Source organism: Uranotaenia lowii, chromosome 3, assembly GCF_029784155.1.
Source record: "Uranotaenia lowii strain MFRU-FL chromosome 3, ASM2978415v1, whole genome shotgun sequence".
In the NCBI taxonomy this organism is placed as follows: domain Eukaryota; kingdom Metazoa; phylum Arthropoda; class Insecta; order Diptera; family Culicidae; genus Uranotaenia; species Uranotaenia lowii.
The window spans coordinates 369,608,886-369,622,909 of record NC_073693.1 but is presented as its reverse complement, the minus strand read 5'-3'; the positions used below and the strand labels follow the sequence as shown (position 1 = coordinate 369,622,909).

Genomic DNA, 14,024 nt, shown 5'->3' with positions numbered 1-14,024 from the left:
CAACACCAGTGAACTTGCTCTAAGATTTTAAAAGTAGCAAACTTATATGGTCGCAGCAAGCCTGCAGTATGGCAATACATGTCATGAAAAAAAAAACTTTCCAAAACCGGGGATCGCTAGTAATTTACTTTTGCTTCAAATTTTGAATCTTTATCGATTCTTTCATCACTTTCATACAAAATGTGAAACATGTCAAAAACATGCGCTTTTCGCAGATTCATTCAAAACCGGAATTGCAAATGGTAATAAAGATATTTCAAGGAACGAGCTCACCAATTTAGAAGCAGCAAAATCTGCATCATCTAGCAAACACTCTTAGCACATGGTACTCTTCAAACGGTTTGATACCGTTCTCTTCCAGACAAGCTAATATTAAGAAAGTCAGGAACTCTAATTTCGCTGCAATCCTTCCATCAGCCAGTGGAAGAGCCTTCTTCCTCTGCACATTAACTTTGTAAGATTTCCGCCAATAAACGTTAAAAAAAGTTGTAAAAAAATCACTTCATTCTTATTTATTACAGCCCTCAAGGTATCAAAAATTCAAATTTCACCGTTCAATCGTTTTAAAAACATATTTTTTTGTTTTTTCAATATTCTAGAGCTCTGAAAATTTGCTGCCAGAAAAAAACACGTCTAACCGATTCGACCGCAGCCTACTGATCTGAGATTCATTCACTAATTTTTTTGTAAATAAAAAAAATTTACCAGATTTCCACAAAAAAAAAAAGGCTCCTTTTAAAACTGTTAACGGAATGTATCAAAAGAAACTATTTTTCATAATTCATATTTTTCATTAGGAAAATTGTTTTATGAAGAAGAGCTGAGTACATTAGGTTTTATGCTAAAGTTTCAACTTGAAACTTCCAAGCGGTTTACAATGAGTGCGATCAAATCGGTTTTGTCATCCAAAACTTGAAAAAAGTACGACACTGTATTCACTGGACAAAATTGTCAAAATTGTCAAAATTCACAAAATATGTCAAAATTGTCAGAATTGTGAAAATTGAAAAATGTTCAAAATGGTCAAAATTGTCAAAATTGACAACTTGTCAAAATTGACAAATTGACAAAATTGACAAATTGTCAAAATTGTCAAAACTGCCAACATTATCAAAATTGTCAAAACTTTCGAAATTGTCAAAATTTTCAAAATTACCAAAATTTTCAAAATGGTCAAATTTGTCAAAAATGTTCAAAATTTTCCAAACCTTCAAAATTGTAAAAATTGTAAAAATTTTCTAAATTTTCATTATTTTCAAAATTGTCAAAATTTTCAAAATTGTCGAAATTGTCAAAATTTTCAAAATTGTCAAAATTGTCAAAATTGTCAAAATTGTCAAAATTGTCAAACATGTCAAAACTTTCAAAGTTGACAAAATATTCAAAATTGCCAAATTTGTTAAATATTGTTAAAATTATAAAAATAGCTAAAATGGCTAAAATTGTTAAAATTATCAAAACTATCAAAATTATTAAAATTGTGCAAATTGTCAAAAATGTAAAAATGGTCAAAATTGTCAACTTTGTCAAAATTGTCAAAATTCTCAAAATTCTCAAAATTCTCAAAATTGTCAAAATTGTCAAAATTGTCAAAATTGTCAAAATTGTCAAAATTGTCAAAATTGTCAAACTTGTCAAAATTGTCAAAATTGTTAAATATTGTTAAAATTTTTAAAATTACTAAAATTGTTAAAATTATCAAAACTATCAAAATTATTAAAATTGTGCAAATTGTCAAAACTGTCAAAATGTCAAAATTGTCAAAATTGTCAACATTGTCAAAATTTTCAAAATTGTCGAAATTGTCAAAATTTTCAAAATTGTCAAAATTGTCAAAATTGTCAAAATTGTCAAAATTGTCAAATCTTTCAAAGTTGTCAAAATTTTCAAAATTGCCAAATTTGTTAAATATTGTTAAAATTATTAAAATTGCTAAATTTGTTAAAATTATCAAAACTATCAAAATTATTAAAATTGTGCAAATTGTGCAAATTGTCACAAATGTCAAAAATGTAAAAATTGTCAAAATTGTCAACATTGTCTAAATTGTCAAAATTCTCAAAATAATCAAAATTGTCAAAATTGTCAAAATTGTCAGAATTGTCAAAATTGTCAAAATTGTCAAATTTGTCAAAATTTTCAAAATTGTCAAAATCATCAAAATTATGAAAATGGTCAAAATTGTCAAGATTGTCGAAATTGAAAAACTTGTGAATGTTATGAAATATTGAAAAAACTGTCCAAATAACCAAAATTGTCCAAATTGCCAAAATTTTTAAAATTGTCAAATTTGTCAAATTTGTCAAAATCGTCAAAATTTTTGAAATTACCTAAATTATTTCATAGTTGTATAAATTGTTAAAATTGTCAAAATTGTTGAAATTTTTAAAATAGTCAAAATTATTAAAATTGTAAAATTGTTCCAATTGCCAACATTGTCAAAATGCTCTTAATTGTAAAATTGTCAAAATTGTCTAAATTATCGAAACTGTCAAAATTGTCAAAATTGTGAAATCGTCAAAATTGTCAAAATTTTCAAAATTGTCAGAGTTGTCAAAATTTGCAAAACTTCAAAATTGCCAAAATTTTCAAAATTGTCAAAATTTTCAAAATGGTGGAAATTGTCAAAATTGTTAAAATTGTCAAAATTTTTCGAAATTGCCAAAATTGTCAAAATCGTCTTAACTGTGTTAATTGTCAAATTTATAAAAGTTTTCAAAATTGTCAAAATGCTCAAAAATCTCAAAATTATAAAATTTTCAAAATTTTCAAAATTGTTAAAATATTGAAAAAACTGTCAGATTGGTCAAAATTGTCGAAATTGTTTAAATTATTAAAATTGCCAAAATCGTTAAAATTATCAAAATTATTAAAATTGTTCAAATTTTCAAAATTATTAAAATTGGACAAATTGCCAACATTGTCAAAGTTGCCAAAATTGTTAAAATTTTCAAAATGGTCAAACTTGTCAAAATTGTCGAAATCGTCAAAATTTTCGATATTGTCAAAAATTGTCAAAATTGTAAGAACTGTGAAAATTGTCAAAATTGTCAAAATTGTCATAATGGTCAAAATTGTTAAAATAATTCAAATTGTTAAAATTGTCAAAACTGATAAATATTGTCGAAACTGTCGAAATTGTCAAAATTTTCAAAATTGTCATAATTGTCATAATTGTCAAAATCATCAAAATTGTCCAAATCATCAAAGTTATGAAAATTGTCGAAATTTTAAAAATTGTGAAATATTGTCAAAATTGTCAAATTTTCATGTATGATTGAGAAGATTTGTTTTTCACAATTTTAAAAATTATAAAATAATTTTAATTCACCGATGTACTCAGCAGATTAGGAATATCAAAATGATGTCTTTTGTCGGAGGTTTTATGTTCAAAATTTGTATAGGCCATCTGCTAAGTCAAATATTAGAAATTCTGAATAAATCACTTAAACAAGGAATCTAAAATTATAAATATCGGTCGAGATATGTTACCAGGGGAACGAAATCCATTAATAACTCCAAACAATCGAAAAATAATTTGTTTGGAATATTGCGAACGGCGTAGAAGGTTAACGAAAGATTAAAAATATTGAAAAATAGAGGATTAACTTTAAAATCGACTTATCGAATTTCTTCTGTTCCCATATTTCTGAAGTCGAACTTAGGTCAGTGAAAATTGTATCATACCAGTCACGGAGAAAAACTCACTCACGACGGAATGACGAACGGGAATACGGATTTTCTTATTTTTTCCGGTTATTTTTGTTGCTTTTGATTGGTGTTTTGTTGTTCTTGTTGTTATTTTACGAAGGAGCTGGCTGCCGTCCTCCAATCCAACAGACGCAGACGGCGGCATCACGCTCCAAGCCAAATGAACGAGCAAATTTCACGTACCCCCACCCAGTAGGCTTGTGCTTCTCGGAAGAAAGAGGAAAACTGTCAAGTCTACTTATGTGTTTGTGTTTGTTTCCTTGGGTTATTCACAATATAGGACAACCAGCTTACTTTTGCAACATCCGAGAAGATGGGGGTTAGGGAGGCTTTAAATTTAAACATTTTTGTAACCAATATTGGAGAAAATGGCCAAAGTACTGTTCAATCCCCATTTTTTCTTCTAATGAATATTACACTGAAGATCAAGAAGGTCTGCAAATTTTAACTACTCAAGCCGCACTAGTAATTTCACATGGACTGCTTGGATTGTAGGGCGTAGATCTTTTGGACGTGCTTCGGTAAACGGAGAATCGCCATCCATCAGTCGATTCGATAGTCCGGAAGTAAAATTGATATTTATTTGCTGTCTGACAGCCAACTTGGAGCGAATTCTTGGAACAACAAATCAACCTTGTTTTTTTCCTTAAAAGAAAAAAAACTGCATGAAAAAACGTTAGATTTATAAATTATGCGTTACTGACAACCTTCTGGATGAATGACTTCGCTTAAGCACTCAAATTTAGCTAAGACGAAACCAAGTGGAAAAAGTAGTGCTTTCAAAATATAATAAGTTTGTCTTTTGTACTCAGCGACAGCAACGGCAACGGCAAATGATGAGAATCTCAGTAGCAAATATGCATTACTCCAACTCCTTCGTCTTCCTCCAGCCAGGACAGATGCTGATTGGAAAGAAAGATAGATCTTTGGCTGCCAAGAAAAAGATAATAAAGCGTACCATTTCAACAAGAAAGACGGAAAGCGAACGGCAAGTGTTTGTCTCAGTGTTTTCCACCATGGCAACCAAAGTTGAAGTTTATTTTCCATTCCCAGTTGCATACTCAACACGGTTGCTTTGATGCGAAATGAGATTTTCCATTTTCTCGGTAAACAATAATATTAATTTCTCCATGGAATGCGAGAGACGCACGAACGGCACTTCCTCTTTCTTTTCCACGACCATTTGTTTCTTTCCGGTAAAGGAGTTCCAAAGTACATGTTTCAGAAGGTCGTAATAGAGTGTTGGCAATTGTCAGTTACAGAATTAAAAAATTTAAGTTCGTTTATAATTTGATTTTTTTTTAAATAATATATTTCAAACTTCGGAATCTTAAAGCAAGAATTTAAAGCTCGGAACAACAAATTACTCGGATTGTGCCACTTTGGATTCCCACTCCGTTGTTTCAGTAAGGAAAAATCCAATAGTGAAATGGCTGATATCATACGGTCGCTTCTGCTAAGCTCATATTAATAAAGCGTCACTTCCGTTCCCCCGGGGGACCAATACCGTATGCTGCGAGATAGCGGATATGGTTCGAACGAAACACTCCGTTATCTTTGCTGACATACGAGCTGGCTCTATGCTCTATGGCTGATGCTGATGCTACTAGTAGGTGTGGACATTTTTCCTTTAACCGCAGTAAGCTTCGATATTCTCGTTTCACTGCTGTCAAAGGAGTAAAAAGAAAGAAAGAGGACAACAAATTCAACTACAGTAGCTATGCTATTGCCAGTTAACGACACGTGGTGGTGTAGCCTCACCATTGGAGTTATCGTCAACGACGACTAGATTGTATCATATTCTAGTTAACTTAACAATCTTTTATTGTTATTTATTTTTCAAAAAGGATTGAAGCTGTTCTTCTCTAAGACGTTAGAGGACTTAAATTGCTTCCTTGTGAAGAAACGGAATATCTCAATAGCTACTGCCTCAATAGCTGTTAAGATCAAAGTTTAAGTCAGGGGAATTTTAAGTATACAATAGGTTACTTGTTTTTCTTGAATACAATTAAATCCATCCACAAATCCGGTAATATATCTACATCTTGTTGAAAATTACCGTAGTATTTCTGTACTGAATTGCCTTAAAAAGGTTTTTGAGTTGTTTATTTTCAACGCAATGAGCCCAGTCGCGTTATACATCATTCATGATTTTCAGCACAGATTTCGCAACAAGCGATCAACTTTGTCGAGCTTAATGGTGTATGCCCCTTTCATCAGCGGTTGTAAATAAAAAGCAAGTAGGTGCTTTACACGTGGACTACCCCACAAGCTCCTGATTGACCTGATCCTGATCTGGCAAAAATAGGATTCCCAACTTGGCTTGTACAATGGCTCGAATCATATCTCCGAGGCAGAACTGCATTCGTTCGACAGGTTCAAATAAAATTCCAAAAGTTCACTGTTCCTTCTAGAGTTCCTCAAGGGAGTCATTTGGCTCCGCTACCGTTCAACTTGTTTATGAACGACCTTTGTGATATAATTGATTCTTTATGCTCTACGCTGACGATCTAAAAATGTACGCTCTGTGATATTGAGCGGTACATTCAGACTTATTCAGACTTTTTGCCACCGCAGCAGGATCTCGATAAGCTTATGTTCTGGTGCTAAGTGAATGCGATAGAAGTTAATTAAAAAAAAATGTAAGCTTACAACGTTCGCTATAAGCACTGTTCAGATCGCGCATCTTTACACAGCTGATACCACGGTACTTCAGAAAGTTGAATCCATTCGTGATTTGGGTGTGATTGTGGATAAGTATCTAAATTTCAAAGAACATCTTGCTGTAATCATGGCGAAGGCTAGAACAGTGCTGTCATTTCTGGTAAGAAACACCAAAGGATACCACCCCGAAGCCACTGTACTGCTCGTTCGTCCGCTGTGGTTTGGGGTATGGTTTCAAGTCTAGCACCGAACTTAATGGGAGGTATGTATGAAACTACGCAAATCAGTCTACAAGCGGTTTTCAAGGTACGCACTTTCTAATTTAATCTTACCATGCCCGAAGTGAGACCCTGAACATCGAACAAATCAGCTCACGGATAATACTTCTCCGTCGCCGGTTTATATTCGACATTATATCCGGGAATATAGATAGTACTAACCTCCTTGAAATGATACCGTATCATGTATCATCTCATTCTATGTGGAATCCTAGTCCTTTATTTCATTGACTCGCTGTAGAAGTTCACCCAGAATGTTACAGCCATACAAAATTGGAAGTTTCTTGCGTCCAAATGTTATGATACAATAATTAAAAACACTCAAAGCCACTCAAGTTGACAGTTCACAACTGTATCAAGGAATCGTTATAATATTTGACAATCTGCTAAACTGTATATGGTCAGAAAATTTTTCTAATCATACACGTACAGGAGCGCTCCACATCCAGCAAGTGGCAAGTTTATACCATTGCAGAACAGCGTAAACAGTAGAGGGCCCAAATTACTACCCTGCGGTACCCCTGAAGTCAGAATGATATCTGGAGACTCAAAAATTCAATATTAACAGCCAGATGTAAATTAGTTAAGTAGCTTCTGATCCATGCGCTTAGTCTCACAGATAATCCCAAACGATGCAACTTTTCAATCAGAATTTCGTGATTAACTGTGTCAAATGCAACAGTGATATCGGTGTAAGTTTCGTGTTTGCCACCATCCATATTTGAGATGCAGAATAAAGTTAAAATTGACAAATTTGACGCTACGGAGCGTTTCGGGAAAATCCGTGCTGATTGTCTGAGATCCAGTTCCGACAAGTTGAAAATATAATATCATAACATAACAAAAATAGTTTAACGCCTGAAGGGCAAGTTTGGCGTTTTGACAAGCTGTGATGTTTTTCACAAACTTGAGTTGTCAATATTGAACAAAGGTTTAGGGGGTGGGAGTTCTCAACTGAGTTCCAAATTATAAGGATCTACACAGTACACGAAAATTACCGAGTTCGGTAATTTTTTTACCGAAATCCTAACATGTGTAAATCGTTAAACTGTTCGGTATTTTTTTCGGTAAAAAATAAACGAACATCGGTAAATCGATTCTTCATTTACCGATGTTCGTTTATTTTTTACCGAAAAAATCACCGAACAGTTTAACGATTTACACATGTTAGGATTTCGGACAAAAAATTACCGAACTCGGTAATTTTCGTCTACTGTGTAAGGTCAAAGGCCTTATAATTCCTAAAGATCGAATGGTTCATATGTAAAAATGGTCTGAAGTCAAAACACACAAACGCGTTTTTACCAAAGGTTGTTAAGTTCGAAGGTAGAGAGGCCCAACATTTGTACTGTAAAAGAAGATTCAGAAGATTGGTTAACAACCTCTACGACAAATAAAAGATTGACTAAGATAAGAAATCGTTCGAAGGAACTAAGAATTCGAATTCAAATAAGATAGTCTTTTATGCAGTTGGAGTAACATTACGCATTCAATTTACAGAAAGCACTCATACCGATTCGATCAAAAAACAAACTTTGAAACCAGAAGTACCTGTTTGAAAGTTGTCATCAAACACTTTCATTCGATCTTTCCTTACGACTCCCGCTGACATAATCTTGAACACATTTTTCAATTATGAATGCATTCCGACAAAAGTTTCCCAATAGTATTTGCATCGACCGACCCCAGCTACTTTTGATAGCGACAGAAAAAAAGCATAATGAGAAGTAGCTAGTTATGAATTTTTTCCCTCCAGCAGCGTTCGTCGGCAAAAGCGAAGTTGCAAAAAAGTTTCAACAGTTTTATTTTTTTTCTTCTCAACTCGTCAAGCACTTCAAAGTTCCATTTGGTGTTTTTTTCCCTCTCTCTTTCTGGAAATTTTTCTGTCAAAGGTTAATCAGCGGAAGAAAAAATTTGCAAGAGGATTGGAAACTTTTTCGAAACAAAGAACAGTTGAAAAATTAAACTGGAAACGATTGAAGTTCTATTTCTCGTTGCTTTTTTTCCGAAAACGCGACGGCGATGAATTTGAGTTAACATACATTTCAAAACTGTTGCAACCAAATCCCACTAGGAGTAGGTAGATAGTAGCAGAAACTTAATACGACTCAGCAGCTGCAGAAAGCTAAAGTTTTCCACACATAAGAGAAATGGAGCCGGTGGCTCCTGGACTTGGACGGGCGAGCGACGGTGAAAAAGCCATTATAAAGTTCCCTAGCTGCTGGGTGGGTCCCATTCCACTCGAATAATGGCGCTGGCAACGGCCTCATTGGAGAAAAGTCTTGGAAAATTAGAATAATTCCCCATCGCCGGTGAGAATTTATTTGTACATTCTTGCTTATTTACGGCGCGAGCGAATTGTGAAGTGATTTATTGCACTTTGAACCAAGTTGGATGCAACTTGGGAAGGGAAAAATGGGTTATCCGGAAGTTGAGAAAGGAAGGATTATGGGGTGGTAGTGTGGTTGAGAAATCCGATCCAGGACGAGGTCCACCACCGGGTCATTACTGTGGCGAAGATTGACGTTAATCGCATATTAGCTTTATCAAGATGTTTGTGCTTCGGTGTTGATTATTCAGCATTTTCCTCGGTGGTAAACGAAATGGAGTCCATAAAATAGTGCTTGTATGAAAATGGGACCAAAGTAAAATTGTGCTATAGCCTAACGAGTCCGGTTGCAGTTCGGGAGGTTTTACGGTTTCTCGAAACGTGCAAACGTTAGAGTTAATCGTTCTTCTATAGTCGAGTTGCAATTGTAAGTTGAAATGATTGACACAGAGTTTTGAACAAATCTGAAAAAAAACAGCTCGAATGACAAAATTTACAAAAATGACAAAAAAATCACAAAAATGACAAGAAACAACAAAAATGACCAAAAATAACAAGAATAAAAAAAACGATAAAAATTACAAAAAAAAACAAAACAACTTTAATGAAACGATTATAAGAACAAGATTGCGTCATTAGATCTGTATTGAAATCACCTAAAAGAAAACAAGCCGTCAGCCGTAACCGACAAAAAGGCAAGTTTCAATGAGTACTTGGATGCGAAAAACATCGAAAGAAATAATGAGCGGCAGCAAATGGCTACTGCGATGAGATTTGTTTTTTCTAGAACCATTGAACTCCATCTTAACTAATAGCAAATCACTTTGCTCATTAACCTCGTGGCAGTTTCAACGATGAGACCAATTTCTTGGCTAGAATGGTCACAACAACAACAGCAAAGAAACGCCAAGTTATTGATTGCAGAAAGCGAAAAATAGCCACCCACCTACCGAAAAGGGCTGATTGCATCGTCCGATTTCTTTGAAGGAATAACTTTGTTACCAACCATCAACATCGAAGGTTGGGTCGGTTCAGCAGGAGAAAACATCCGGTGAATGTTTTTGACCCATTCTCAGATGGCAACAACATCTTTTCTTGCTTCTTGCTAACTTGTGTAAAGTCATCGGAAAAATTTGAAACCTTGCTACTGCTGCTGTTGCTTGCAAGCGAAGGTGGTTGACAGGAAACCTAAACGAAAACTTTTCCAACTATAGTAGGTTAGGTACTATAGGGTTGCATTCTCAATTTGTTCCTGACAGCTAAATGGCGTATATGATGAGAGAGAGAGAGAGTGGAGCAGCAAAAAAAAGGTAGATGATTGCGGAAGTTGGAAACCCCGTTTTCCGTGTTCTTCAGCAGAATGGAAGGAAGCTGGTTGACGAATCGAAGCAATCGGGTTGCTGCTGGAAGCAAGAAAAACTAGCTGGTGGGAAGAAAACTTAATTTAGACATGGCATGCTGATGCAGTTCGCCCTCGGGGAAGGGCGAAAAGCTTCCAAGATAAGGTGATTGCTTCCATGGCATGCTGCTTGCTGGGTCCAAAACCTCGTGTGGTGACAGGACGATTCGAGATATTTGTGGAAGTGTGGCGCCCCCACTCGCTGACTGACTGACTGTATGCAAATGTTATATTATATGTTGTTGTCGAAAACAGTTCGACAATCTGCCGTCGGGTTTTTGTCGTCAGTAGGGATGCCAATAAATTGGTATTCCTGGGGTGACCGACATTCGATAGGTCACGGCAGGCCCTGAAGGATTGAATATTCATACCGACAGGAGGTGACGATAAAACTTTAATCTCGATCTCGACTTTGTTTTCAAGTCAGTGGCAAACCGTGGCCTTCTGCCAAGCTCATGTTTTGAAAAACAAAAAGCGCTTGCTAGAGTTTATTGTAGTGGACATGCAAAACTCAGATGAGATTTCATGATAAAGGTAAATTTGTGTGTTTTGAATTTTTTAAACAATACTGACCGTTGTATTAATCTTTTTTCGTAGTTTTCTGCAAAAACACAAAAATCCACTCAAAGTGTGGCAAACAAAAGAATCCAATCATTTCATTACTTCCCTCGGCTCTGACTGAAACGATGCAATTGTTTGGACAACCTCCTCTGCATAGAGCGCGCCGAGTTTGGTTTTGGATGAAACAGATTTTCCCATCATAACCTCCCAAAGGAAAGCACAAGACTACGTAACAACAACAGATGGTTTCATCCTATCCAGAGCAGTGTAGCGGTTTGTCAACATTGTGATACAAGAAAAAACGGATCGTGTCACAGTTTATGACCACACCCCCTTTGGTGTCATTGTGCGCCACCGAGAAATTGGCTCCCCACTTTTTTTCTCACTTTGTGGGTCCTTCCGGAAAGCGAATGTTGCTCCCTGGTTATTTGTTTTTTTTTCTGTCTTCGTTCATCTTTCCGGAGATGATGTTTGCATTTTGCAATTTTTCATCTCACGGTCCACTTGGAGGAACTCCTCGAAGTTGGATTTGTAATCTGCTTTTTTGTTTTTTTTTTGCCGTCCAGCTTTGTTTTATTTGTTTCACATTGTACAGCTTCCAGTTTCGGAGTTGAGTTTTTTTTTCGAGAATCTCAACCGCTCCGCCAAAAGTCAGTCAATATTTGTGTTTTATTCATCAGGGCTGAGATTTGTTTCTCTGATTGAATTTAATGTTGGAGTAGCAATAAACTTTGTTTTTCTTTGTCGCTGACTTGTGAAAGGTCGCGAGACAATCGTAGGGGGCCTTGATGTAGAAAATTAACTTGCGAAAATACAATTTTAACAACACTTTTGGTCTGACGGACCTGTTCAAATATTCAGCTCAATCGGACTTGATTTAGTGGATTTAGGGTTTTTTTTACCTAAAAAACTAAAAAAGACCTGTGGGTCCCCCATTAGGAAATAGGGAGTTTAATCGTTTTTGATATTTTTATCTTTTTTGTGTCATTTAATGTCATATTTGTTATTTCTGTCATTATTATAATTATGTAATGTAATATGCATACAAGGCAACATAATTTCCCACTTTTCCACCTCGTCTTCAATGCAGTGAAAGATAAATTCCCATTAAGCTTGTTGTATCATATACAGTCTGTCAAATACGTACACATCCTGTGTTGCTGGTAGTTTATCTCCATTATGCTGCTCCGGAACAAATGCATTGCTGTTCATGTTGACCGCATGGAGTTATTTCCGGTTGGTATGAACTACTAAACTCAACTCCAGCCCCTCGTACGACGATGACAATGATGACGGTTGGCTGGTCGTGACGATGATGATAACACTGCACGTACGATATAACAATGACATAAAAGTGCACTATTTCGCACGTTTTCTCACTAAAACAACACAAACACTATTTCCATGCGCTTCCTTTGGCTTACTACGATTTACGAAGACTGCTCAGTTGAAGAGAAGGAAAAAAAAGAACACAAAATGCACTCAGCAAACACTCTTCATACTTTTTTTTCGTTGCTCGTTGCTTGCGCCACCAGAATATAAATCATAGCAACCCACTCACTCACTGCCGGATGGCTTTTGGTTCAGCAGCGAGGATCGCGAATGAAATATAACACCCCCGAAAAAAAACTTCCTCTAATGAAAAGCCACCCAAACACAGAAGTGACTCTCAGTACTACCCCTCCGAGCTCGTTGATTACGTTGGCTGTCGTTCCCCTCTTCAGCTTTTTTTTTCTATTTTTTGACCCGGTCGTGTGCTGTTTTGGAACAAAAAAAAATTCCAAAAAAACACACCCCCATTCATGCAAGCAAAATCCTACGGGTGGTGATGTGACACGTGATCCTTTCTTCATCCCGTTCCTGTTTATTAATGACACGTACGTGTGCAACGGAAGTTGCAAGAAAAAAGCACAGTATATAGTTAGGTTAGGGGACCTTTGAATTTGGAAACGCACAAATTGAGGAAAAAAGAGAGAGAAAAAACATCACACATTTAGCATTCTTCCTTTCTTTTTGAACTTTCAACCCACTGTTTTTCACAGTTTTAGTTTTCATTTATCTGTCCCTGGTGAACATCGTTTTGTCTGTGATCAGGTTTACGCAGATGATGATGAAAATAACACCCGTAAATCTGAATTTTTAGAAATTTTTCCTAGTTTAAGTTGGGTTCATTCATGCCCGAATGTTAGGTAAAATACGATACAAATAAAAAAAAAAAAACACAAATTAGCTCAATTTAACAATTATGAATAATTTTTACAATAGAAGTTTTGGGCAAATATTATGGCAGTTTAAAAATTTGACGAAAATCTTATCAATTTTGTATGATTAGTAAATTTAGTTAAATATAAATTTTGAAAAAAAAATCAATTAAGTCAATTTTGTCAATAGTAAATTTTGACAATGTTTGACAATTTCCAACATTTCTTCAATTTGATGATTTTGACAATTTTAAAAATATTGCCAATTTTGACAATTTTCAATAATTTTGACAATTTTGAAAATCTTGTATATTTAGAAATTTTGACAATTTTGACAATTTTGACAATTTTGGCAATTTTGACAATTTGGACAATTTTGATAATCTTGACAATTTTGACAATTACGACAATTTTGACAATTTTGACAATTTTGAAAATTTTGACAATTTGACAATTTTGACAATTTTAACAATTTTGACAGTTTTGACAATTTTGAAAATTTTGAAAATTTTGAAAATTTTGAAAATATTAAAAATTTTGACAATTTTGACAATTTTGACAATTTTGACAATTTTGACAATTTTGACAATTTTGACAATTTTGACAATTTTGACAATTTTGACAATTTCGACAATCTTGACAATTTTGACAATTTTGACAATTTTGACAATTTTGAAAATTTTGAAAATTTTGACAATTTTGACAATTTTGACAATTTTGACAATTTTGACAATTTTGACAATTTTGACAATTTTGACAATTTTGACAATTTTGACAATTTTGACAATTTTGACAATTTTGACAATTTTGACAATTTTGACAATTTTGACAATTTTGACAATTTTGACAATTTTGACAATTTTGACAATTTTGACAATTTT

The 14,024-nt window shown here is 34.5% G+C and overlaps 1 protein-coding gene across 13 annotated transcripts in view; it reads right to left on the bottom strand.

Moving 5' to 3' along the window:
• LOC129754380 (uncharacterized protein CG43867-like) overlaps positions 1-14,024 on the bottom strand; it is a 691,811-nt gene that overhangs the window by 33,720 nt on the left and 644,067 nt on the right. The window contains exon 2 of one of the 13 annotated variants that reach the window (XM_055750409.1): positions 12,090-12,381. The exons of the other annotated variants lie outside the window; for them this stretch is intronic. The gene's annotated coding sequence lies outside the window, so the exon portion shown is untranslated. The remainder of the gene's footprint in view (positions 1-12,089; positions 12,382-14,024) is intronic. 13 annotated transcript variants of the gene reach the window in all.